This window comes from Podarcis melisellensis (assembly GCF_964234715.1).
Source record: "Podarcis melisellensis genome assembly, chromosome: 1".
Lineage (NCBI taxonomy): Eukaryota > Metazoa > Chordata > Lepidosauria > Squamata > Lacertidae > Podarcis > Podarcis melisellensis.
The window spans coordinates 86,019,991-86,047,636 of record NC_138528.1 but is presented as its reverse complement, the minus strand read 5'-3'; positions in this window follow the sequence as shown (position 1 = coordinate 86,047,636).

Below are 27,646 nucleotides of genomic sequence, written 5' to 3'. Positions count from 1 at the left end.
TACTCAAAAATGCAAAAGCAGAGATTCAGGCAATATAGTAAGAATAGCTGCATTTATCTTCCTTGAGGTTTACTTTGGAATAGCAAACTGGACCAAATCTCTTTAAGTTGTTGGGGTTGTTGTTTTTTTACCCATGCTTCATATTCTTATACACATGGCTTTTTTACCTTGTGATTAAAAGTGAATTTCAAGAGCTGGCATGCACCACTCCAGTATTTATCAGCACTTTCTACATGCCTTGAAGATTTATGCATTTAAATAGCATCTTTGAAGACAGCTAAAACAGGTTAATTATGGAATGACTTGGGCAATAAAGCTATTTTTAACAGCTCATTTCTTTCGAATTACCCTGCTGTGGAAAACCCCCACTGCATGATTAGCTAAACCTCTCCACCAAGGATGAATTTTGCATAGCTCAATGATTTTACAGCTCACTCATCATTTCCACCCTTCCTTATACAGGTGAACAAGTGCTGCAGTGAAAAAAAGCTTCCTTTATGGAATGTTTGTAATCTAATAATCCTTAATCTGACACCATTTCAAGTATTCAGGACTGGAGGAAGCCTTGCTAGTCTCTGAACGCTTGCTCTGCAATCAGATCTGCACTCCCTGTGTCCTGAGGTGGTTTTCAGGGCAATAGGGTGGCCACATACGTATCATAAAAAAACAGATTTGCATAAAATTTGTCTATGCTGATTTCTAAGTATAGATGCAAATGTATAAAGAATTACTTAAAATTAGGTAGAAATACATCACACCACAGCAGGGAAGATTATGACCAGGTGGTTTCTGTGCTTGCTCAGTGAGTGCTAACTACCAGCAGGCAACTTTAAGGTCCTCACTCTCCATTCTTAGGGTTCTTTATCTTTGTACCAGACTTGATTGAAAAGGCCTTCAAGCACAGTGCTGTCCTCTGAAAAGGTTGACACTTGGCCGACCCCAAGGAAGCATTTCTCTGTGACCATGAGAACAGGAGAAGAAACTGGTACACTGCACTGGTTGCAATAGCCTCAAGAATCATGGCTTAGTGTGATAACCTTTATATGTGGATATGCCATTGTTAGTTCATATGGGTGGATGAAGGACGAAAGGAGGAGGCCTGAAAGGAGCAGGGACTCAAACCCATTGCTCCCTTTCACAATATTAAACAATATTGAAACTGGATCCAAAGATGAACCGAATTGTCTCCATCCAACTGGGGAGGTCATTTTGGTGTATATTCTCAAGGTAGGAAAGACTGAAGTTCTCCATGTTCAAGGAAGGAAGGAAAGAAGGAAATGTGAGTTTAAAACTGAAAAAGGAACATGACAAGGTTGTCCTATTTCCCCTTTGTTATTTATTTCGGTCCTGGAAGTGCTCTTAAATATGATTAGAGGAGACCGGTTGGTGGAAGGTATTCAGGTCGGAGTGAAACAGTATAAACTTAAAGCATTTGCAGATGACCTAGTATTGACCCTAAAGGAGCCAGAGCCAAGTACCAAAAGGGTATTGCAACTGATTTACGAGTTTGGTCGGGTGGCGGGATTTAAACTTAACAAGCAAAAAACCAAGGTTTTAGAAAAAAAATTGACATCTTCAGAATCAGAAAGGTTTCAGAAAGAGACAGAATTAAATGTGGTTAAAAAAGTAAAATACCTAGGGGTAAATATAACAGCAAAGAATATGAACTTATTTAAAGACAACTATGAAAAATGCTGGTCAGAAATTAAAAGGGATCTTGAAGTTTGGTCAAGACTGAAACTTTCCTTGTCAGGACGTATTGCTGCTATTAAGATGAATGTATTGCCAAAAATGCTGTTTTTGTTTCAAACTTTGCAGATTGTCGATAAAATGGAGTGTTTTGGGAGGTGGCAGAGAGATATATCTAAATTTGTCTGGCAGGGCAAAAAGCCCAGAATTAAGTTTAAGATATTAACTGATGCTAAAGAAAGAGGGGGCTTTGCCCTGCCAGACTTAAAGTTGTATTATGAATCAGCAGCTTTCTGCTGGTTAAAGGACTGGCTGCTTCTTGAAAACACGGATGTTTTAGATTTGGAAGGATTTAACCATGCTTTTGGATGGCATGCATATCTGTGGTATGACAAGGTCAAAATTCATAAGGCTTTCAAGAACCATGTTGTCAGAAAAGCAGTGTATAATGTCTGGACAAAATATAAGGACTTATTGGAAAATAAGACCCCAAGGTGGCTATCACCTATGGAAGCTAAGGCTGTGAAAAGACCCAATATGGAGGTCAAATGGACGAAATACTGGGAAATACTAGAAAGAGATGGAGACAACTGGAGGTTGCAGAGTATGGAGAAACTAAAGGGGAAAGTGCGAGATTGGCTACATTATGCTCAGATTAAAGAAGTTTTTAAGTTGGACAAAAAGATAGGATTCCAGGTGGAAAAATCAAAGTTAGAAACAGAATTGTTAGAACCCAGTTCTAAGATACTTTCAAGAATGTATAACTTGCTGCTAAAATGGAACACACAAGATGAAACGGTCAAATCAGCTATGATAAAATGGGCACAGGACATAGGGTACAACATCATGTTTGCTGACTGGGAAAAGTTATGGACCACCGGTTTGAGATTTACGGCATGTAATGCCTTGAAAGAAAACATTATGAAAATGATATACAGGTGGTACATGACCCCAGTCAAGCTTGCAAAGATATACCATTTACCAGATAACAAATGTTGGAAATGTAAAGAAACTGAAGGAACATTCTTTCACCTCTGGTGGACCTGCCCTAGAGTTAAGGCTTTCTGGGAAATGATATATAATGAGTTGAAAAAGATATTTAAGTATACCTTTTCTAAGAAACCAGAGGTCTTTCTTCTGGGCATTGTAGGCCAGAGGGTGAAAAAGAAAGGCCGAACTTTTTTTATGTATGCCACAACAGCAGCAAGGATACTCATTGCTAAATACTGGAAAACTCAAGATTTGCCCACACTGGAAGAATGGCAAATGCAACTGATGGACTATATGGAACTGGCGGAAATTACTGGCAGAATCCGAGACCTGGGAGAAGAACTGGTGGAGGAGGATTGGAAGAAATTTAAGGACTATTTACAAAAACATTATAAATTGTATGAATGTTAAGAAAGATGTAAGATTTGCAATAACATGGTACCAACAAACTAGCTAAAAGGAATAAGAATTTAAATGCCATTAAAAGAAAAGACAAACTTTGGATAAATATCACGTTAAAAATAAGAGTCTAGAATTATGGTTTAAATTTTCTAAAGTTTGAGATTTAATATTGGAAAATTGTACTATTAGAATTGAAACAAATTAATAATTTGCTGGTAAAATTTATGAGTTTAGAATGCAGGAACGAGAGTCGTGAGGAAGTCCAAAGAGGGGAACGAATTGTGGATATTGGAAAACTATATGTTACTTTGTATGCTTTTTATTGTTGAAAACTTTTAATAAATATTATTATAAAAAAAAGGAAATGTGGCAGAAACTTCAGTCCAACTCTCATTTGAACACATGCATGTCAGGGAGCAGTGCTTGTTGCCTCCCACCACAAGTATGTGCAGTGTATGAGCCCTCTTGTCTCATATACCTTATCACAGAAAGCATTTGATGTGTGGGGCTCCATGTAGTGACAAGCCTCCAAGTGACTGTAGTGGCTGGAAGTTCCACCAGCTTCCAAGTGTTCCTTCCAACTGCTGTTCTTAGACATCATTGCTCATCTGCTCGCTCACTTATCCTCTCCCACCTGGCTGCTTCTTGGATTCAGAGCAGCAAAGTAGTGAACAGTGAATTCCTTGTTCTTCTCTGCTGCTGCAAAATCAAAGAAGGAGGCAGGCACTGCTAGAGGAAGAATGAATGAGTGGCTGTGTGGTGACAGTGCTCGGACAAAGTTGAAAGAGGACTTTGCACAGGTGACCATACAGCTGCTACAGTCATCCATGAATTTTTCCAGTCTCTGAAGCCTCATTCACCATCTTCGATGTGACCTGGGGCATCCTGATTTGTTTAAAGTCAATGGAAAGATTCAGTGAGGTCTGGGTTTTATGGACCAATTTGGCAAATAAATCTGGTTCAGTGCCTTCGGAAAGAAGTTCAGAAAAAAATATTTAAGCTCTGTCATCACTCATTTCATTTTAGAGCAACCATTTGGATATTTCTGGCAATGTTTGAGCCCATTGTGCAATTGTTCATTTGTGTTGCTTAAGCTAAATGGAGATGGTTTTAAGTAATTTGGCTTCAATCATATACTCTGCTACCTCAGAGTATGCCCCACTAAACTCAATGGGATTTACTTCTTAGTGGGCAAGAACAGGATTATGCTGTTGTTTTCCGGAGTGGGGAGAATAAACAATATCAAAGTGAAAATGGCAACACAATGCAGATTATAATCACAAATGTGCGCACACATTTTTTTTATAAGCCAATTGTTCGTTGACAGGGTTAAAAGGCTACTCAAAGGTATGTCCAGATGCCCTAGTATATTTATTGTTTAGAAAAGAAGAAGTGACCAGATTTGATTATATATGCAGGCCTGGGGAAAGTTATTGTTTCCTCCACAACTTGACTGATCATAGAACAGAATTATCCAGTAAACATAAGGAGAGAACTGAATTCTCATCCCTGGATGGCTTTGAGATAGACAAAGTCTGTCTAGGTAAAGGTAAAGGGACCCCTGACCATTAGGTCCAGTCATGGCTGATTCTGGGGTTGCGGAGCTCATCTCGCTTTATTGGTAGAGGGAGCCGGTGTACAACTTCCAGTTCATGTGGCCAGCATGACTAAACCGCTTCTGGCGAATCAGAGCAGTGCACAGAAATACCATTTACCTTTCCGCCGGAGCGGTGCCTACTTGCACTTTGACGTGCTTTCGAACTGCTAGGTTGGCAGGAGCAGGGACTGAGCAATGAGAGCTCACCCCGTCGTGGGGATTTGAATCACCGACCTTCTGATCGGCCAGTCCTAGGCTCTGTGGTTTAACCCACAGCGCCACACGTGTCCCAATCCACCCGCGTCCCGTGCATCAAAGTGAGGGGTCTTTCATTTTAGATAATATTGCAAGCTTTTTAAGATAATTGGACCTGAATCCACTTAACAACATTAAGACCAATTGACTTACTGTACTTAAGTCTGTTTTGTATTGTTTGCAAGAGTGAAATCTGGTCTAGAACTTAAAATGTGATACATAACCACAGATATGTTCCTTGATGCTCCAGGAATTGAATTCAGAGGCTGCATAGACACCATACATTAAAAACATTATTTCCCTAAAGAATGCTGGGAAGTGTAGTTTACCCCTTCCAGAGCTACAATTCCTGCCCCCTTTTGACAAACTACGGTTCCCAGGATCCTTTGGGGGGGAGCCATGTGCTTTAAATATATGTTGTGTACGCAGCGAGAGAGCTAGGAGTTACAGCATAAATACCACCCACAAAGAGAACAATATTTGTCAATCCACATTCAGTAAAGCATGCTCACTTGCTCCTTATATGATCAGTTTCATTTCATTTAAAGCTTTAATCAAAAAAATCCAAAATGACTTGCTAAGCTGCAGAGGCATGAGAAAATGTTAAATATTCTCATTTTCTATATAAGAATGCTCTGTATTAAATACTTTAATGAGTGCTAGCTGATATGTTAGAAATGAGCAATGCCAATAACCCATCTGGGACCAATATTTCACCATCACTGACGTTCAGTAGCGACTGTACCCTGCACTAAGCCTTTAGAACAGGACAAACTGTAAATCCAAATAAATATATAGCTAATAATTTAATTGCTCTTGTGTGGGTGGAGTGAACAATTTACATTCAAATGCCTCTGGCTATTTGTACCATTTACGTGTGGGAGTGTGTGTGTGTTTAGTCTTATGCTTGTCATCCAAATCTGATGCTGCTGTCTGTATACCTGTAAATGGAAGATATGATCTGATACAGCTCCTTTTAAGTCATTTGCCTTCTCAAGCAACATTCCCCATATGCTTCATTTGTTCTAAGTAAGGAAAGCACCTTTCAGACATCTACAAAATAAATTACAGAATCAAAGGACCCATTCAATTCAGCCAGCCAATCGGATGAAGTCCAATGGCTGTGCCTCAGATGACCTCTGAGACAAGGCCTCCCTTCCTTGAGCAAATCTGCTGTCTTCCAAATTTCCACTTTTCTTTCACATCATCTGTGGGTCCCATTAAACTCCTGCATGTATGCTACATACCTTTGTATATTGAAAGTAAAATATGCACAGGGCCCAAAGACTGCAGCATTCAATCCAGCGACTGACTCCCCCCCCCCACTCCCGGAAGTTAGATCAAAGAAAGTCTCATCTCTCCTCTATTTGAACTTTCATTCACCTTTCATGTGCTGCACTTGCTATAAATCTAAGCAATTTAATGAATAATTACAAAAATAATTAAAATTCAGGTTCCCTGTCACATGGTATCAACGACCATGACAACACAGTTTAATTATGTTCACAATCTTTTAGAAATATGATTTCTCTAACCTGAGATGACTTCAGCGTTTAACTCATTATTACTTTATTAAAATATGTACCCCACACATTTAATTTAAAGAGCTTGTGGCCTAATAATTATATTAATAATTTGTACCCCGCCCATCTGATTGGGCTGCCCCAGCCACTCTGGGCAGCTTCCAGCATATATAAAAACACAGTAAAACATTAAACCTTAAAAAGCTTCCCTATACAGGGCTGCCTTCAGATACATTACAGAAAATATAATGCAAACTTACATAAAGTATAACATTTAAGTAACTTTAAAACTAAAATACAGCAACCAACAGCTCAACTGAGCCAGCATTTCTGAAAATATTTTTTTTTGATGAAGTTTCTGAGATATTTTTTATGTTGCTCAATTTCCCCATCCATCTTGCAAGTTTTTCTCTCAATCTTTCCTTACATTTGTGTGTGTTTGTGTGTGTGTGTGTGTGTGTGTGTGCAGGCCACCATTCTCTGTCTTTGTCTCTTTCTCTCTCTCATGTGTAGGACCATGTCAGATTGGGGACACTGTAGAAGATGCAAAATGGAGCCCAGGCTGCCATTTTTTCAACAAGAGCAAAGCAGAACAGAACCTTAGGTGTGTGTGGGGGGGAGCTGTACTACAGTCATTAGAAGTGGTGGGCCTCACACCCCTCTCTTTGTTGAAGAGTTTCTTCTCCTCCAGGGAAAATTGGATGAAATATTTTCCCAAATTCCTCTGCCCATCAATAGGATTAAGAAGTTTAAGAAGCCACTTGCATGAAGCTCTAGCCTAGCCTGCTCAAAGACTAAGAAATTCTGAGGTTGTTTACGCCTTATGTGAGGGTCATCTTTTGGGGAAACTTGGTCTGGATAATGTTTTGATAACTCCCAGGGATTATCATGCTATTTTATTGTTTCCTGGGTAAAGAAAGTGCCCTGCCTAACATATGGTCCATCTTCTTGACCAGCCAGCTTCACTAGGCTCACTGTGCTTTGTAACTGACTCTGCTGTTCTAAGTGGGAGTTCTAATATGGGCTAACCTTGCATTCTTCTCTGTTTTATGTTTCTTTTGACATGCTTTAACATCTATGCCATTTCCAAACTCAGGATCTCTGTGGGTACAGTGGTACCTTGGTTTACGAACTTAATCCAATCCAGAAGTCCGTTCTTAAACCAAAGCATTCTTAAACCAAGGCGTGCTTTCCCATAGCAGCGCAGGACTCAATTTACAAATGGAACACACTCAATAGGAAGTGAAACATGTTCTGCTTCCATGGCAAAGTTCACAAACCAAAACACCTACTTCCAGGTTTGCAGCGTTCTTCATCCAAGTTGTTCATAAACTAAGCTGTTCTTAAACCAAGGTACCACTGTATATCGTTTTAGGGACTTACAGTTACTTTGGAGAGATGAGTGAGGTGACAAAATAATGAAGCACCGAAAATTTTGAGGAGCAAAAAGAAAAGGGGAATAATTGTGTCAATCTGAAGAAAAGGACATAGGAACTCAAGGGCATGTATTTTAATGATATGGACATGATCTTTGAGGTTTCTTGTAGCCCCTGCTTGTCACAGCTGTGGCTTTGGTTTATTGAAATGAGCTGCCTGTAGTTATTCGCAGAACTGCTGTGCTGCAACGGAATGCTCACAAATATTCTAACAACAATATATCTTTCTATGTCTGTCTCTTAATATTTTGGAGATGCTGGCAAGTAATTTCCCTTGGTTGACAAATCTATTTGTCTCTTTTCAAGCAACTTTCCATGCCCACATTATACTAATTGTACATCATTAGATTAAACAGAAAATCTACTTCAAGGTCACCCCGTTTTTTTAAATTTAAACAACTGTATCTGAATCCAAATAACAGCAAACCTCTAAGGTCACACCCACACCATGAATGTAAAGCACTCTTACGCCATGTTAATAGCCCTGGCTCCCCTCTCCCCAAAGATGCCAGGAACTATAGTTTGTTAAGGGAGATGTGAATTGTTAAGAGACTTGTAACAAACTACATGGCTCTTAAAGTAGAATAAGAATGCCTTAAATGTATTGTGTGGATGTGACCCTAGTATTAGTTGCTAAGCAGCAACAACGGGGAAGAGTTATTGGCTTCCTCTCATGCCTGTAGGCTTCCCAGGTGCATCTGGTTGGCTTCTGTGGCAAATGGGATATTGACGTACTCTTGATCTGATCCAACACAGCTATTGTTCGGTCCTTAAGTCCTTAGGAGGCTGTGATAAAGGAAGGTTCTGCAGAGTTGGATGAAGGTTTATTTCACATAGTTGTGTGGAGGGAGTGTCACTGAAGCCAATAAAAGTTCAGCATATAAAAATGTTTGTGTGAATTTAGTGACTCCCTCGTCTCTTTCCTAGTAGCAGAAACATGAATCATTGTGCAGAGAGGTAGTCAGGCTGTTAGGATGGAAACTCACTCAGATATTATTATTCTCCTGTCCTTCTGATTGGATTTTTACATGAGAGAGAGAGAGAGAGCACTTCTCTGCTTTGCTCCATGAAGGGCAGAGCAATTACTCCTACCCATTTGTCTGGATGGCAACTCATATTATATGTCTTGTTTCATAACTTTACATTGGGTGGAGGAATGTGTCTCGAAACATACAGCTCTTTTCCTGGGGCAAACTTGGCAGCTATACCTGTTGCTATAAGGGGGAAATATGCAGCAGCCTTCAATGTGTATGTTTTTCCTTCAAACTTTCTGGCCTGGTAAATGGCTCACAGCCACAACACCTTTAGGTTCCAAAACACATGCACATACACACTTCAGTTAGATTTAGACTATGGAAGATAGGAGGAACTATTAGTCTGTTTGGCTAAAGAGTGGGTAAAAATGCTATTACTGATATAGCTTATCTAGAAATATGGCAATCATGGAACTACCTAGCTGTTGCCCCATATGTGGCAAGGCACTGGTTCCATGGCTTTTCTCTTGTGGAAACTCTGCAGATTCCAAATAGCTGGGAGAAGGATGGGACTTGTTTAATACTGATTAATAAGGACTGTGAAAGGGGAGACAGAGAGCCTGTCTCCTTCCTCTATTCCAACAGTTGCTCTATATCAAAGCATAATTACATATCAGGCCTAGCCTTCAAAGTACCACTACCCATTTATGTTGGGAGCAAGTCTTTCTAAACCTTCCTTTTTACTGTCATTCAAAAAGATTTCTTCCAGATCTTCAGGGCTGTTTTGTTTCTAACAAATGTTCAAGTGCTAGAACATCCCCTATTAGCACATCTGTCCTACTAAGCTGTCTTGACTCCTTCCCTTTTCTGTCCTTATAAATTTGCACAGGCAACTCCAGCCAGAAACACACTGGTGTGATGGGTCACCCACCCAGGCATCACAAACCCAACTTCTGCTAATTAACTGCCCGCGTTTGGATTGTATATTGGACTACAGTATCAAGATTAGTCAAATCATATGAAAGGAGAAAGTAACGCTAATGAAACACAGAGACAGCTGTTTTTCATTTGACACATTGACACTGCAAGCTTTTCAGCATGGAGAAGTTGGAAGAAACATGGCCTGGGATAATCCATATTATTTTAAGCATTTTGGGAGGGGGAGGGCCATAGCTTTGCATGTGGAATGTCTAATCCACAGCATCTCTAGGTAGGGAGAGGAATGCCCCCACCCAAAACCCTGGAGAGCTCCTGCTGGTCCGTGTAGATGGACCAAGTTTCTGACTCAGTGTAAAACAGGTTCCTATGATCCTAACAACACAGATAATAAAAATAATAAAGTACCAGTGTTTCAAGAGTGTAAATGTGCCTGACTTAGAAATTGTTAAGAAAAGGGAAATAATCAGTGGTGGGCTCAAGGCAGCTGGAGGACCTACAACACAAAACAGAATCAAATATAGAGTGGGGGGAATGCTCTCATTATTATTATTTTTTTGCCGCAGCCTCTTTAAAAAGCATCAGCACCAACTGAGTCATTTGGAACTAGCCAGAACAAAGCAGCTGAGGGAACAGCTCTAGCAAGATCCAAAAGAAGATGGGACATGATGATTGAAGATGAGCTAAGAAGCCTTTTAGCCTTTTCCATCTGGAAGTTCTTTGATTCTGCACAGGGCTTTTAATAATCGTCTTTATAGGCCTTTGCATAAAAGAGCTATGGCAGAAGATAATAGGACAGTGGAGCGTCCACATCCTGGGCGGTGCGTCAGACCTTCGACAAACGGAATGTGCTGGAAAGAACAAAGAGGGCAATTGTAAGTCTTGGAGAAGATTAGATGTTTGAAGTCGCTGCTGGCAAACTGGCTGGGGACCCTGGTAGCTGGGTAACTACAGATGAATTCATGCATCCAGACTCCTAGTATATCAGTTACCCCGTAGTTACATGCAGGTCTTGCTCACTTAACACAACACATTGTGTGGAAATCTTTCGTCAAGAAAGCATTTGCATAATAAGTCAATGATTTCCATTATTTCCTATGGACTTATATCCAATGCAGGATTTGTCTGTTCTCATTCCCCACCCTCTCTCCATGGTTTCTTCCTAAAATGCAGCAATCAGCAAATGAAAGAAAAAGGAGGGGGGGACCAGACTTGTCCAATCTCTTCTGCTCCCTGATTCGTCCTGCTCTCTTATACTGCTCTCTTATACATTCAATCTCCCTCCCCCCTTACTCTCTGTGGTTTCTGCCTGAAAACGGCTTCCGCATAAACAAATAAGGAAGTAAGGAAGCTGGCTATTTGGATAAGTGAATCTGTGGAGTGTACAGTGAGGTTTGGACATAATTCTTTGCATGTGGATGTGAATTTTCAGATAGCGAGTGTGCAGATAGTACAACCTGGATGTACTCAGCCTTGCAGAGATTGACTTTCTATTGTCAGTTATCAGATTATCTCCCAGGTTTAAGCTACCATGTGCAGCAGATGAATCTGGCAGAATCTGAAGTGGTGGCATATACTTTATTTCTTCAGTCTGCAAAAAAGAGGATGCCATTTTTTAATGATACCCAAACTCCCTGCAGATGATATTTTAAACCAAACAGATCAGAAGAAATGTTTGTAGCCCAGCCCACTGAAAAACTCAGTTTTCTATTTGCCTATAGTTGCGTTTTCTTTGTTTGCTTTACAGAAGGGAGCATTCAAAATTGTGCAAATTGATCTTCAGTTTTTGCTATTGATTATAATTTTGTAATATATCTCTTATAACTTAAATCTTTTGAAATCACACACACTTGCTGTCTGACATGGCACTGTCCATTCTACATCTGCGCTCTGCTTCTTTGCTCATTACCACCTCATTCTACTGTTGAGAGGCAACTAAGAAATGCTTGAGGTGGTAAGAGCCAACAATCTTCCGTGACTCAACAAAAAGAATTGGATGAGATGTGCATCTTGACATATCAGATAAAAACCAAAATACCCTCCCCTGAATGTAGCAAAAAGGGAGAGAGATTCCTAGGATGAACAGGCAATAGATGAATCTCCTTCAGATCCAATCTCTGGATCTCCGTGTTTATATTTTCCGGGACAGAGGCCAAAACCCATCAGCAAGTATATAACATCCTGAATACCAAAAGGACTACAATAACAAATGACATTGCATATCATCTGCACATTAAGTCAGATGCAATGGACCAAATTCTGTGGAATTACACCAGGGGATTCAGATCTTGCTCTACCTTCTGCCAAGCATTCCTTCAGAAGTACAGTCCTTCGTTTGCAGTGCTGTGACTAAAGTCAAACAAACAACAATCCCAGTGGACTTTGATCGTGTTTCCCCAGTTCTTGGACAATTTACTTCTTCTCTCTGTTTAATCTAAGTGAGATAGTCATATTGCTTGGTCCTGACTTTTCCAAGTTAACGGGTGGGTCTTCCAGCCTCCTGACAATAAAAAGCCTTCCAAATGTTTATCACATCAAATAACATCTTTCCCAACCTCTTAACACTGGAAGCACTCCAACCTTCCATTCAGATGATGAGCTGTAACATGCATCCTTTCTCTTTCTTTCATTTTCCTGTAGTCACATTTTTCAAGATTTCACATTTGTAAAGTGCATTTTAAGGAACAGACATACAGGGGGACATGGAAGGCAGGTACATAGAACATATCATGTTACTTTGACAGAGTGCTGCATACAGGGAACTAGCAAACTGTCCAACATTTGATTCCATGCAAGCTGCATGCCTACTTGGAGGAGCGAGTCTTTCATATTTGCACCTGGTGAATAATGAGCCACAGCCATGGTTTGTTCTTGTGTTTACAGGTTGTGGCTTGTCCAGCAGAGAGAGAAAATGAGCCTGAGTTTGGACAATACTCTATGCCAAACCATCACTTCGCTCATGATAGTGCTGCAGCCAGAGGACCAGGAAAAGGGTGCAAAGGATATGATTTCCATTCTGGGAACCCTCATGCTCACCTGTTGTTGCTAAGCCATGGCTTGGTTTAGCATTACATGCAAACTAGTCTAGCAAATGGTGCAATCCCCATCACAGCTTGCTCCTACCATAGTAATGCCTTCATTTCCCTTGCTAATTACTTAGTTTAATTTTAGATCATGCTCATATGTAAACCACTGCCTCCCATCAACAGGAGGTGGAGGAGGAGGATCACAAGGAGGAAGATCACTAGAGGCTGCACCTCTGCAAACTATGTTTCCTAACTACTTGGATGCGGATGTTAGAATTCCTGCTCCATGATTGCAGTCATGGGAGGGAGACAACATGCCAGTCAGGCATGTGTCTCTGCCAGGGTCCTACTTGAGAGTAGGATGAGCTCCTGACAGTGAAGTCAGGACCCCATTCCAATAGGGACTCTGGTGGAAAACAGCTGGAGTTAGATGCAGCTGCAAGGAATGACCTTGAAAGTGCTTCAGATTCTATAAAAGGAGCTCTGGATAAAGGGACAGGAGGAGTGCCAAAGGGGCAAGCTGGAATCTCTGTCAAGCCAAAAGCAAAACTCTCAGAGGAGGAACCTGAGTGCTCCTTCTGGGAAGAAAAGCACCACCCTGGAAGCAGTAAGCAAGGGATAAGGAAGAAAGCTTCATTCAGATGACCCGTACACCTCACTATTTGCCTACCTAGAATAGTGGGAAGGTCCTGGAAGGGAACCACAAGAGGGTTTTTCCCTTCTTTGCACCTGCCCCAGGAAAATGCGGAGGCAGAGGTACCAGGAAAGGAACAGCCTTGCTTGAACAAGTAAAGTAAGGATTTTGCTTACTGTTGGCAGGCGAGCTCTTGAGTGGGATCATTGCCATGAACTGGGGTAACTGGAGTGTGCTGTAATACCAAATGCCTAACAAAAGCCATTGAGTATGTCTGTGTTCATTTGTATAAACAAAGAGGGCAGTGGGAATAGAAGCAGGTCCCTCTGGGGTGTGGAAGGATGGAAGAGGTAATGCTGGTCACTTTGGGAGCAGTCACCACGTTTCTATAAAAAGCCAAGAGAGTCCTGAGGAAACCACGAGAGGGGAGAGTGCTGTTGCATTCATGCTCTGCTCATTGGTTTCTCACAGGTTGGTCACTGTGAGAACAGGATGCTGAACTACATGGGCCACTGGCCTGATCCAGTAGGCTCTTCTTGTACCCCCCCCAAAAAAAACCTACTTCTTGTCATTAGGTCACTTTTCTTTGGCTGTTCCCATTGGCTTTCATCCCGTCACACTCCCCTGTCTGCTGCCAATAGGGTGGTCCATTGCCTGGCTGTGTGCCCCATCCTTTCTCCCCCAGCTCCCACGGCACTGCAGGGGCAAAGATGCCAGGTGCAGCAGCGATGAAGTGTGGCAACTGGGTGTTCCATTGACCAGCTGTGCCCTTGATAGAAATAAAAAGGAGGAGGAATAGGGCAGCGGTCTGCATGCAGAACAAGGATAAATCAGTGGCTGTTTGTGTAACCTAGGGATGCAATTGTCCTCGGAAAAGGAACTTAGTGCAGAGAGAACTTAGTATTACTCTTGATCATGCAGCCCCGCCATGTGATGTTAATATTAGGTGTATCCAAGCAAACAACTGCTGCAACAGGAAGAAGCAAGAATGCTCCCAAAGGTGGATGCAGCTCAGCAAGTCTTCCCATTACCTTTATTTAGGCAGGTTTCATATGCCGGCAACGTTCTGATGACAGCCTGTTTATGCAGCCCCCGGGGGTAAATATAAGAGAGTTGGGTTCTCTCTCTCCCTCTCTCCGGTTCATTTGTCTTCTTTTGCTTGCTTCGCTGTTGATAGCTTCAGACCACACAGTGGCAGCCTGCGTGGGCTGGCTGTAAACACCACGTCCAAGAGAGTTCTGGTGAGTCGGAAGGGTCCTTGAATGGCTCCCAGAGGAGCACAGCTGTGCGCGAACAGGAAGGGGAGAGCTTCCCTGCACCTCTTTCGATTTCGACAACTTGACCACTGTATAAATCAACATCCAGCAACGACTCTGCAGCACCTTTCAAGGCAAAGCAGTGCGAGGAAATTGTTAAGGGGTCAGTCCTCATTAATATCTAAAGTTTCCTCCATTGGGGCACCGGTAATAAGGCAGGCTGTGGAAAACTTTATGAACGTTTCCCTCTGCTACAGATAGACCAGAGCAGATGCACTCCTATCAAATGTAACCTTTCTATTGTGCCAAAAGCAATAGCAATGGAGGGATATTCAAGTAGCTTTGTTTTCAGAAAGGGCAAAGGTGATGTCCACTTAGTCATTGTCAGCCTACACAGGGCAGAGAGCCACAAAGAATGTTTTAATAAAATATTATTGGCCTGCCCCTGGGAGAGTTGTGCAACGGTTGCCAAAGGAGATGCTGTGTTAATAGGGCTGACTGGATGTATCAACAGAACACTCTACTTTGCCCAAGGGATTTTCCCATATCAGGCAAGCCGCAATATCAGGCAAGCCACAATCTCTGCACTCCTTTCCTGGGAGCCACCACTTGCTCTTTAATGTATCTTCTCTGGAATAAATCACTGGAGGCTAACGCTCCAGGAGCTTAGATGGATCCCATCAGCAGAGGTTGGCTGTGGTCATTCTTCTGCAGCTCCTACATTACCACATTACACACAAGACAAACCTTTGAGGTTATCATGTTTTACAAAATGGAAAGCTAAGTAAAGGTAAACTAAATTGTTGGTGTGAGACAAGTGATTACAGTACTTTTATAGTGAAAGGACCTTGCCCCTCCCCAAGGATGAAAGGAGCATAATTTACTGTTTCCTTGAACTGCATTTTCTGTTCTGTTTGAACTGAAAACATTGGAAACATTTAGCTCTCTCTGGATTTTTTAAGACAAACTTTGCATTGATGCTTCAGTATTACATCAGTCATGTTTCACAAATATCCTGGAAACAGCTTACTGGATTCATTTCAAAGCTTGCTTTCATCCTTCTGATATTCCAGAAATCACAAATGAGAGGAAAAGCAAGGCACTAAATATTTGCGCTCTTGCTTTCCCCCCCCCCCACACCCCAGAGATAGCATGTTTGGAAATGCATGTATATTCTGGAAACATACTGCCTCATTTATTTATTTATTTTAAAAAGTGAAAATTTGCATCTTACTGCCTTTGAGCTTGGAAATAAAATAGTGGCTCTAGATCTTCTCCATGAAAAGCAGGATGCAGATACATGTTTGCAGCCCGGCCACCATTTTATATTCTCCCCACTGCCTTAGAGGTGTGGGGAGAGGTAGAAATGATGCCTGCCATACTTGGATAAAATTATGTGAAGTGGTTAGATGGGGCTGGCTTAGGAAAATGAAAAATCTCTGGATTTTTCTCAGAAATAAATATTGCCAGGGAAATTTCAGTTCGGTTCTTGCATGAAGACATCTTGTGGCAGAACCTGATTCCAAAGGTCTATCACAGTCATGAAGGGTTAAATAAAACAGGCACTTCTAGTGCATTATTTCTAGCATGTGCTCAGTCCCATGCTGCCAGGGCTATGCATGGAGCCAGCTGTGTGCATGCCAGAAGGATCCTTTGTGTATTGAGTTTTAGCAAGCAGTGTCCAATGCTCAAAAAATTCACTCAGAGAGCAGTGTGCTAAAGGCAAACTCATAGAGCTTTGCACGTGCTCCTCAGCCTACATGCGGCACAGGCAGCTGTACTATGGCCTTTAAGTAGGCAGCTAAATTCCTTGGAAAGCTGAGCTAGACTAGTGAGGTGATGATGTGGCTAGTCAAAGATGTTTACCAAGTGCGGTGGAATTGTAATGCTAGCTTTCTGGCAGCTGGTTTGCTGCTGCTTACTGGGTGAGAGAGGAGGGAGGTGGCCAAGAGGTCAGTCTGGGCACACTGGTAGAACCAATCCAGTGCTCCCACTGGTACACTCCCACTGCACTGACCTCTCCAGTGCCTCATCCCTCCCTCTCTTTCTCCTGGTAAGCAGCTGCAATGCCAGAAAGCTGGTATTGGGCCTCCACCCCACCCAATGAACCACTTCTGGAGGCTGTTGTGTTGGACTAGGGAGGTGCAGCTTCTGCCCTGCTGTCATTAGGCTGTTTGCTAGTCTCTCAACCAACCTATCTCACAGGGTTGTTGCATGTATTAAAAAGGAGAAACGTTGTCTACAGTGCCCTGAATACATTAGAGGAAGATGGTGGTGATCATAGGGCAACAGACAAGGGAGGCCAAGGTAGGTGGAGCCAGAGACAGTGACAGGGAGAGCCGGAAAATTCATGTTTTGCCCCCATCCTTCGTCTCTCTGCAGAGTTCTACGCTGAACCTCAGGAGGAGGAAGCTGAAAAGGAAGTACCACCCCCTAGACTGCATCCAGTCGGAAAGCAGACTGAGCTCAGTGGGGGCAGTTCCCCATTTGCCCTAATGGACCAACCTCCACTGACTATGAGAAACAAATCTAAACATTGTCTAGATCAAAACCTTAAAACAGGGATAGTGATCCTGTGGCCCTCCAGATGTTGTTGGACTACAACTCCCATCAGTCCCAGACAATATGCCCAGCGATGGTGGGCCATTGCTAAAAATGCCAACCCTCAGGACATGGTCTGACTCTGGTTTCTTTTCTTTTTGTTTGGCTACCTATCTTCTTCCACAATCAGTACTGCTGATCTGCCATTGTAGCGGTGGCAGCTTAGTGCTTCATTCATTGCATCACTTAATATTCTTGGCCAAGGTGGTCAGATGCAAAAGAAGATCCAGAGGTCAACAAACTATTTTAGCAGGGGGGCAGTCCACTGTCCCTCAGACCTGGTGGGGGGCCAGACTATATTTTTTTGGGGGGGAATGAACAAATTCCTTTGCCCTACAAATAACCCAGAGATGCATTTTAAATAAAAGGACACATTCTACTCATGTAAAACCACACTAATTCCTGGACTGTCCACGGGCTGGATTTTGAAGGTGACTGGGCCGGATCCGGCCCCTGGGCCTTAGTTTGCCTACCCATGCATAGACCATGGATGGAGGACCTCTTTCAGAGTGAAAGCCACCATTTTTTGGGGGGATACCCTGCTGGGGGCCACATGCCAGTGGTCAGTAGGGCCAGTAGCAGAAGTGGGCAGAGTAACCAATATGCATTTTACCTTTGTAGAGTAAGATAGCTTCCTCACCCTTTGTCACCCCGGTCTATCCTCCACCCAAAGAAGCAAGGAGCATGATCAGAATTTAAGGATGTGTTCAGGCCTGGCAAAAACACTAAAAGAGGGTGCAAGGCAGAGCTGGCAAGGGGTGTGGATCATGAGGGTCCATGGCCTGGAGAGAGTTCCAAGGGCTGGACAGAGAGGACTGGAGGGACACATTTGGCCCCCCAGGCCTGAGGTTCCCTAGCTTGAAAGATCTTTAGTGGGTACAACAAAGAGAACTTCTTTAACAGTTTCATATTGCCATGCCTATGAAGAAAGATAAACCACACCTGACAAAATTCCTTCTTCTGCGCAATTATTAAAGGTGCAGGAGTCTTGATCTCTGCTGTATCTTGGGCACCCTATTTTTGACCTTACTGATGAGATCAGTGGTTCTAAAAATAATATACCAATAAGTACGTAAGACTTCAGTTTCATAACACACATTAGGTAACACACACACACACACACACCCTGGCAGAAAAGAAAGAAAATATGTCATCAGGAAAGTGGAGCATTGTTATTTTTTTTATAAGAAGCAATGATTTACCACTCACACATAAATAATCCTGCCCTCTGCAAAGGCAGGTTTTGTTTTGCTGCTATTTGCAGCAGGCAAGAGTCAGGGAAAGAATGAGTTGTTCAAAGCCAAACCGCATTCCACCCTTTGTTCTACCCAGATGATCCAAAATTCATATTTGTTGGTGTTTTTCAAACTGTTTCAGAGTCTTTCTCAGCCTCAAGATATGGGTGTGTGTGTGTGTGTGTGACATTATTTCCAGAAATAGCAAAATCCTTGAAAGTTTTTTCTAAAAAAACTTTCTACCTTTTTAAAAACTTTCTGCAAGTGCTGTCTGCATGGGCTTGTTTGCTCAAGAGTCTCAGAGCATCTGCTATGGAACCTTTGTCCCTAGCAAGTTACACAAGGGCTTGCTTGAGGGTTCACCCAGAAGTGGAAAATTTGCAGTCTTTGGCAAATGAAGGTATTAAAATTATTTCTGAGAAAGCTGGACTCCCATGGATGCTGTTTAAGTGGGGGGGGGGGTTGGAGGGTGTGTGGAAAATGACTGTTGTTGTTGTTAATGGTAGCATTGTTTTATAACTTACTAAAGCACTGGAAGCTTTCACCATTGTCTTTTTAAACTAGGTGTATATTGCAGGATATCAGTTTAGCTAAAGCAATTTCCAAAGTGATAAACTGTAGGCAGGAGCAAGGTGTGCCCATGCAAACAAGCTGCTGAGTATTGTGGAACCTCGGGTTGTGGACGTAATCCATGATGGAGGCATGTCTGCAACCCGCAGTGTTCGCATTCTCAAGTGCCGTGTCTGCGCTGGCAAGATTCGGTGCTTCTGTGCAGGCGCAAAGTGCGATTTAGCGCTTCTCCGCATGTGCGAGTGGCGAAACCTGGAAATTACCCGTTCCGGTACTTACAGGTTTCCCGCTGTCCGTAACCCAAAAACACACAACCTGAAGAATTCCATAACATGAGGTACGACTGTACTACTGCCTCAGAAAGAGTCTTGCATTTGGCACTGAATTCAAATTCAGGACCTAATGCAAGGTGTACTTAGGATGCTCTGATGAAACTCCACTCAGCTGATCCACCGATTTGCTCTGATAGGGATCTTGCAAGTGGAACCAACTTAAATCCAGTACCAAATCAGTTACGTATCCCTGTGGACTGGAAACAACAACAAAAACAAATACAAATCATATTCACTGGATTGATTTCCATTTTGGACATGGGACAAATAAGTGAACACCAGCAATTTCCATACCCAGTGGCATTATATGACATCCCTATTCACCACAATAAAAAGGACACTAAAAGTGCACAATACATCTCACGTAAAACCTGCATGGCAGAATACATGGCTTCAGAATGGTGTTCTGTGATAATGTAGGCCTCATCCTGAAGCCAGGCAGAGTGAAAACATGCTGCCTGCAGAAAGGAAAAAAATAAATAGATAAATTGGTAGCCAGCAGCAGCCAGAGCACCAGGGAGTGCAATGGCTTCAGGTCAGCTTCACACCTGTTGGCGCCTTGCTCTACTCCCAACCTACAAAATGGCAGACATCATGGCTGTCTCCTATAAGGCTGAGAATTGACACATCTCTGAATGTGAGCTGCTGGGGAGTTACAGCAAGAGAGAGCTATTGGACCAGACAGATATGTGGCCCAATTCAGCAATGCCCTTCTTAGCTTCTTTATTTTAGCAGGAAATCCCGCAAATGGGTGTCAGGCATCATGATTCAGGGTTGGATCAGGCCTGCCTCACATTTTATATAAAGGGAAGCTTCCCACACAATCTGTTTCTGTGAACCTGAGGCACTTCACTCTTGCAGTTAACCACATTTGGTTTTTTTGTTTGTTTGTTGTTTGGTCTTTCTCCCTTTTAATTGCTCACCCAGCTGTGTATTGCTTTATAACGTATCCCTTCAGGGGAACCTCCCCAGCTGCAAGATGAACTGTCATGGCAGTTTTCAGAGTTGCCAGCTTTTATAATCTTGTCATGAGCCTCAACATGTCTGAAGGTTTGTTTGGTGTTTTTTGTCTCTCCCCCCCCCCTTCTTAAAACTCCTTGGAGAATGAATATTTGCCTTCTCCAACTTCTCCGAAGGGAAGATTATATGGGGGTGGGGAGTAGGTGAGTTCAGCGATAACTGATCTAAAAACCACAGACATAGTCAATCTAAATTGTGCTATGATTATTAATCTGAGCTCATGATGTTGACATGGATCCAGCAGATTGGTTGAGATGTACCTGGGATAAGTAAAAATACTGAACCCGAGGGCCTAGAAAAAGGCTTCTAAGTAGCATCACTTGCAGTGTTGCCTTATAGCAGCTGTTACCCCATATCCGAGGAAGTGTGCTGTATCCTGGGCCAGTTCTGCTGCCATCAGGTCACGGCAACAGGTCCAACCGAGAAGAGCTCTTTGCTTGCCAGCCTGGGAACTGCTCTTCCAATGGGAATTTTCCAGCACCACCATCTTCAGCCCAGTGTGGTGGGCAGTGTGTAGAGCCAGTGGGATGTAGTGGTTAGAGTGTTGGACTAGGACCTGGGAGGCAATCGACTCAGCTCGATTGGTACAGAAAAAGTGTTTTATATGTGTTGTACAGGTGATCTAACACTGTGACACCAGATGGCGCTGTGGAGTCCTGTCTTTCCCAACCAGTTTTTGCTGTGTGAGTTTGTAACTCATACGTAACTGAATCACTCTTTAGATGTGTCTAGATCTAGCCCAGGGTTCAAATCCCCATTCGGCCATGAAGTTCTCTGGATGAACATGGGCCAGTCACCTGTTCGCAGCCCAGTCTACCTCACAAGGCTGTTGTGAATATAAAATGGAGAGGAGGAGAAGTGTGCATGCAGCCTTGAGCTCCGTGAAGGAAAGATGGGATATAAATGCAATTAGTAGTAGCAGTAAATTAGATCACAGCCTGAGTGCTTAAATTTTATTCCGTAGGCCACTTCAGAATCCCAGGATGGGAAATAGTCTGGAATTGATCTAACGAAACAAATAAATGACTGCTTGTTTTATTTATATTATTATATTATATTGGTCTCTTTTATAACAATTGGCTGCACCTTCTCACTGCTCTCTTTAAAAGTTTGTCTTTGTCCTGGTACACTCAGTGCCCCAATGTGGAACTCAGAGACAAAGAGAGCTTCTTTTCCATATCCTGACAAGAGTCACAGACACATTATTATTTTCTCCTCCATCCCCCAAGTTTGCTTTAAATCCCAACTTGCAGTCCCTTGAGGTTTATTTAATTGTGAATGGATGTTAGAAATCTCTGATTGGTTTTGCTGGGAGCTTGGTTTCTTGCCAACGCTGTGGAATCAAATGAAAATTACCTTATTTGGCATTTATGGCCTATTTTCCCTTCCTTTCAGGCTGTCCCCCAACCCTCTCCCCGCTTTCTCCTTGATGTGATCATTAAGCACCACCTATAAGGTAGAGATACTCTTATTAAGCCTTCAGAGCCCGTCCTTGCCCCTCGGTTTACCTTAAAAAGATTGGGAAAGAATGCTTTAAAAGAGGGAAGCTGGGGTCCATTTATTAAACTCCTCCAAGCAGTGTTATGATGCTCTTTAACCTTTCACTGCAGATGTATAACATTGCCAAGCCATCAACCTGGAAATGTTGAGCTTTGTGTGTATATTAACGCATGGACAGATAAATACCAGATCCTTAGGAGAAATGTCTGTGTCAGCATTTCTTTTCTCTTTCATTTAACATTCGCTACTAATACTAGCTCGTTTAACTCTTTCACTCCTGTACCAGTCACTCATTTCTGCTCTTCGTGTGTGCTAATCTTCTGGAACACAAATCATTGTGCTACTTTCAAGCCACGCCAAAGCCAGCACAGCTATTAGGCAGGGTGAGGTCACCACCTCAGGTGGCAGAAGCCCCAAGGCAGTGCCCTTACAGGATCCCTGCCTGCCCCACTACCTGCCCCACCAGTGGAAAAGTGGCACCAGCATCAGTGCTGACTTTGGGTGAGAACTCGCTGAAATAGCATGAGATCTCCCCCCCAAATCAGCAAGATCTCATTCAAAATTGACCCTGATGCCAGTGCCACTTCTCTGCCTCTGGTGGAGGTGGTTATAGGGAAAGACGCCACTTCCCGTTTCGTCTCAAGCAGCAAAATGGGATGCACTGCCCTGGGCCACATTCAAAGGATACAGGGTTCCTTTAGAACAGCGATTCTCAACCTGTGAGTCCCCAGATGTTGTTGGACTACAACTCCCATCATCCCTGAACTAGCTAGGGATGATGGGAGTTGTAGTTCAACAACATCTGGGGACCCACAGGTTGAGAAAGGCTGCTTTAGAAGGAAGTGGTCCCACCTGGATGGCTTTAGGGGAATAGACAAATTTACGGAGGTTAAGGCAGCCAGTGGCTGTCAGCCATGATGGCTTTGCTCTACCTTCCGTTTTGGAGGTTGTATGCCCCTGAATATCAGTTTCTGAGAATTGCAGGTGGGGAAAGTCCTTTAGTGCCCATGATCTGCTTGGATCTGCTTGTAAAAAAGGTAAAAGGGTAAAGGACCCCTGGATGGTTAAATCCAGTCAAAGGCAACTATGGGGTTGTGGCGCTCATCTCAGGCTGAGGGAGCCGGCGTTTGTCCACAGACAACTTTCCGGGTCATGTGGCCAGCATGACTAAACCGCTTCTGGCACAAGAGAACACCGTGACAGAAGCCGGAGTGCACAAAAACAATGTTTACCTTCCCACCACAGCGGTACATATTTATCTACTTGCACTCATGTGCTTTCGAACTGCTAGGTTGGCAGAAGTTGGGACAGAGCAACGGGAGCTCGCTCCATCACAGGGATTCGAACCGCTAACCTTTTGACTGGCAAGTCCAAGAGGCTCAGTGGTTTAGTCCACAGCACCACCCGCGCAAGCAAGCAAGGCTGCTTGTAGCTTTACATGGGCATCTGGTTGCCCCCTGTGACAACACAGTGCTGGACTAGATGAATCTTTGACTTGATCCAACAGAGTTCTCCTAAAGCTCCTAAGTTCTTTGATTTCGTGCAAGGACACCCTACCCATTCCTCTTCCATACCACTTTCCTATTCTGTGGTTGTGCTTGCCAGAAAAGGCACACAACCCACTATTCACTACAACTATAAAAAAGCCATGTATTTCAGACCTGTCAAGTTTGATGGGCAAGTGAGGAAGAAGGATGTATTTGGAATGGAGCAGTGGTGGAAGAGAAGGAGGCAGTGGCAAGTCATCGTTCCTTTCCTCCAGAATTTCTTCCTCTTCTGTTTTTGGTTTCCAAGTAGCCTTGGAAACATCAGATCCCCCTCACCTCACCACTGTCCTTTAACTTCTTTCAGAACAACAGCAGGGATGGGGAACCTGCCTCTTGAGATGTTGCTGGAGTCTCAGTTCCCATCATAGCCAATAAATATGCCAATAAAACTGTAGTGCTGCAATATCCAGAGGACCACAAGTCTCCATCACTGTTCTGTGGTGTCCCTTACGGTGCTGTCTAGAACAGCCAGTGTCAGGGGAAGTGGGCAGGTTTTGTCTCCCCTGCAACCTTATCTACAAGTACAATGCTCTCTTTTTCTCTTTAGGAATCAGTGTCAGGTCCTCTTTTATGTGAGGAGAAGTAAAGGACTGGGATCTGGCACCACCCCTAGTTCTGCTTTTTGTCCAGGCTAGAATGTGACATTGAACACCAAAAGAGAGGAACAAAATGTTGGAAAGCAGCATTAGCATAGAGAGAGATAATGTTCTTTTGTTTTCTTTTTGTCAAATATATCTTTATTTCATATTGTTCCATAAGTGGAAGAAACAGTTTCAGACCTCAGAAAAAGTCCCACAGCAGAAGAAAAACAATTAAACAAAAACAATACAATACAAAAGTAAACAAAGTGGTGGAGCTACATATATTTAGCAGCACATTCAATATGGGAGGAAGCACCTCAAAGCTAAAATCTTAAAATGTGCAAATATTATATGAGAGATACTAAGAATCACAAATGATCACCGTCCTGAAAAAAGTACCTCCAAAAGCTGTACTGTGAGATTGGAGGTCGAATGTTCCCTTCCGATCTCAATCTTTTCCAAAAGGCAATAATATACTTAGGTCTGCTTTTTCTGTGTATGCAAGGGACATTAATTAATTAACCGGGACATCTGCTTAATTGAGACATTTCCTGTAGCAGCAAGGAGAGAGGGGGTACAAATTAACTCTAATAATATTTAATGGCTGCTTAAATGGATCACCTGGAAGTGATTATCTGTGACATGAACACAGCTGTCTGGTCTTTGTGCCTTCCATTTGTCTTTGAATACACGTGAGTAGAAAAGAGGTCTATAAAGGATGTTAAATGATTTTTTTTTTAAAAAAAAAGTATGTCTGCCTACGTAGCTTCGTGGAAGACGCCTGCTCTGCATGGAAAAGGCCCCACTTTCACTCCCTGTCATTTCCACGTAGAACTGGGAGAGACCCACATATGAAATCCTGAAGAGTTTCTGCCATTCAGTGTAGACAGAGCTAATTGGACCCATAGTCTGACGTTCAAGGCAGTTTCTCCTATCCAAGAGGTTCCTACAAAGCAAAGATGATTCCTCATACTGTTCTGGGCCCTTTCTTACATGGGTGTGTTTCTGCTGGCTTCCATAAGTTAGTGGTAGGAACTCCTCATTGCCCCATTACTTGCAACCCACTGTCAATTTTGTGTGTGTGTGTGTGTGTGATTTTTAAAAAATGCCCTCATTCTCTTTATGAGGAATGTAAGAACAAAGCAATTTAAAACAATAAGGAGCTCTTGGAGGATATGGTGTAAAAGAACACTGTGCCCGAAAAAGCACTTTTGGGGGGGCTTCAGTCTCATGGAGGTGGGGATTTGGGTCCATTTCAGACAGAAAAATGCCTTGGGACAGTGCTGGGGTCCACTTCTCCTCGCAATTTAAAATTAATTTTAAAAGTATTTTTTCTCTCTGGAGCAATTATCCTTCTCTGAGGAGTTGGTGTGGCTCTCATGCCCGTTCCTGAGCCACTAACGATGCCAGGTGTACAATAATTGGCCAGACATGCATGGCCTGTTGTATCTTGTTGCTTAATTATCCTGATCACCTCCTTTCAGCTGTCTTCTAGTGTACATCATCTGATGATGACACTCTTTTTTATTTCATTTATTTTTCCCCCACAGAGACCTCAGGCAACTCCCTCTTCACCCTGCTATATGAAGCGTAGGATTAGGCTGAGGACAGCTCCCAGCACTGGTGCAAAGGGAATGCATCTTCCCCTTGCTTCTGAGCTTTCCCCATGGCACAAGAAACTTTTGATGAGTCAAGGAAAGGGATGCAGAAGATGAAGGGACAGTTCTGTGGCCCACCTTGGAGTTGGCCTAACATTCCTTACTGTGTGCGGTCTTGTTTGATCAGAAGGTTTAGCAAGAGGATTCTGCCGGGGGTGGGGTGGTAGTGGGATGAAGCTCTTTAGATCTGCCCTGTTTGTCTGCCCAAAAATGCCACAGAAGGTTTCGCAGTGTCTGCCTGATTCTGACACATCACCCCTCTAACAGTGAAGCCATTTGGTGAGTGCTGATAGGGCTGAAATCATAATGGGGCCCCTGAGAAACAAGAGGGAGGTATGGACTCTCCTCCCTGCAAGCGAGGGCAGTGGTTGTGGGCAGGAGCCCGAGCTCCGCCCCTAGCAGGGGGCGGTAGCCCCCTGTCTCCATTACCTGGCTGGTGCCCACGCCCCTCGGCAGGCATCCAACCAGGTGCCTGAGGGGGGCGTGTTTAGCAGCCTTTTGCTGCGGTGCCAGCCTTCGCCCGGCCTCATTCTTCGTCCTCTCGCCGCGAGTCACCCACCCTCCACTCCCTTTTAGTTAGGGCTTAGGTCACTGGCCTTGCTATGGACCTTAGGTTGTCTAGGGGACCTGGTAGGAGTTTTTCCATTTGGCATTAGGCTTTTTGTTTTTTTCGCCTACCTCGTAGCAATCGTCACAACTTTTGTGGTATTGGTGGGTAGGTTAGGCATTGGAATAATGTGTTATGCTGTGTTGAAGAGCTAGGTGTGGCCATCGCCTATGCCTTCAATTTTTGGGTATTCCGTTAAAGGAATCTGGCGGTCGTGTATTCTGTCCGATGCCTGCTTGGCGGGAGGCCATGGCACGACCCTCGGTGACATCAGGGGAGAGCCTATAGTTGGATTAGCATCAACAGGCTCCACCTACTGGTGAATAAACCCACTTGTTTGAGAAATCTAATGCCGAAGCCAATACCTTTTCACTGCTGTAATCAATAAAGTTGTGGCCTTTTCTTGCCCATTAACCTTATATCACATGTCCTTGTGTATTCTTTCCACATTGCGGGGGTTGGGACAACCACAACTACAAACTTGAGTTTTGCAAAAGTTTTAAGAAAAAAAATCCCAAAGGGCCAAAAGCAAGAAAGCCAGTCCATTGAGCAATGAGCATGCTTAGGAGACACGAAATGTAGAATGACATTTGGAAAAGGAAAATGGAACATTCAGTGGGGCGGGTGAAAACTGGTTGCCTTGCTTGGCTGGCTGGCACTTTAAACAGGAGCACATCTTTTCAGAAGACAGATACAGCCAAACTTCAGTTCCTTAACGCCTCCGTTATCATACGTTTCGGCTCCCGAACATCGAAAACCCAGAAAATCAGACGCGGCTTCTGCTTGAGTGCAAGAAGCTCTTGCAACCAATCAGAAGCCATGCCTCAGTTGTCTAATGTTTCAGAAGTTGAACGGTCTTCTGGAATGTTTAAGAACTGAGGTTTGACTTGTAGACTGCAATATTTTGTCGCAAGTCCCCTTTGGTCCCAATGAAAGGCAGCCTAGGAAGTAGGAGCAACACCCTTTATAACAGGGGCGGGAAACCTTTTCACTCTTTATCTGGCCCTACCCATGGGCCAAATTTGACAGGTGGGTAGGAAAACCTCCCTGTCAATTGCATGGCATTAAAACACCGCATGATCGAGAGTAAAGTTGTCCTGCATACCTGTCAAAATTCCTTCTGCATTTTTTTCTGGGAACAGGCGTGCGCCAAAGGCAGAATTGAATCCTACTCTCAGTGTCACCTAATTGACAGATGGGAAATGGCTGTGTGGGTGAAATTGGACTCCCTGGCAGAACAAGAAGTGTGTGTGTGTGTGTGTGTGTGTGTGTGTGTG